Source organism: Capricornis sumatraensis, chromosome 17 (assembly GCF_032405125.1).
Source record: "Capricornis sumatraensis isolate serow.1 chromosome 17, serow.2, whole genome shotgun sequence".
NCBI lineage: Eukaryota > Metazoa > Chordata > Mammalia > Artiodactyla > Bovidae > Capricornis > Capricornis sumatraensis.
The window spans coordinates 70,262,310-70,263,253 of record NC_091085.1 but is presented as its reverse complement, the minus strand read 5'-3'; positions in this window follow the sequence as shown (position 1 = coordinate 70,263,253).

Below are 944 nucleotides of genomic sequence, written 5' to 3'. Positions count from 1 at the left end.
GGCCGGCCCGGCACACGCGCGGATCGACGGGCAGGGCGCCGAGGAGGCGGGGGGTGGGCGGGGAGAGGCAGGCTGCAGAACAGGGTGGGCGGCACGCGGGGCGGTGGGGATGGGGGACAGCCCGGCCCCGAGTGCCCCCCTGGTGCCCACAGGAAAGCCAGGTTGGCGACCCGCCAGCTGCCGCCGATGGGGAGTTGGCCAGGTGACCTCTCGCTCACGACGCCCCTCCCCACCATCGACTGCCCCAGCCCGGCCCCGGGGAGGCCTAGGGGCAGCCTCCCTCCATCCAAGCTGGCGGAGGCCGGGAGAGAACAGAAGCGGTTCTTCCCGGCTGTCCAGGAGAGGGGCTCCGGCCGCAGTGGGGCGCAGGAGGAAATGTGATGGTCTGGGGGCGGGGGTGGGATTGGAGCAGGCCCCTCCCCTGGGCTTGGCTCCTCCCCCTTGAGGTCCCAGTCTCCAGGAGAAAGAGCAGCGGGGGCCCACAGCGCCTCCCTTGCACTGCCCATTCCCAGTGACGACCAAGACTACAAGAGGCTCCGGGGAATGCTGGTCCCCCTGGTCCTCCCCTTCTAGACCCTCTTCCCCTTCCCATCATGCCTTCCCCACACAGAATCCCACCTCCATTCTCCAAATCCTGGACCACCACCTTCTCCCTTCCCACCAGGACCTATTATGGGGGGGGAGGGGGTGGCTGCCGGGCACAGTTGTGCAGGTTGTGTACTGCACAAGGGCAAACGCATCCGAGGAGACGTTATTTGCATCCTAGACGTGTGTGTTTATGACAGCAAATTTTCTGAACCTCGAGGAAGGGGCGGCATTGACCTATTCGCACAAAGGCGCCATAGGGGCTAACAGTGTCAGAGGGCTCAGACCCTGCTTCCTTCAGGGGTCCTCCCAGGAGCCAGTGCCAGGGCAACCTGCTGGTTTTAACTGGGAGATCCAAT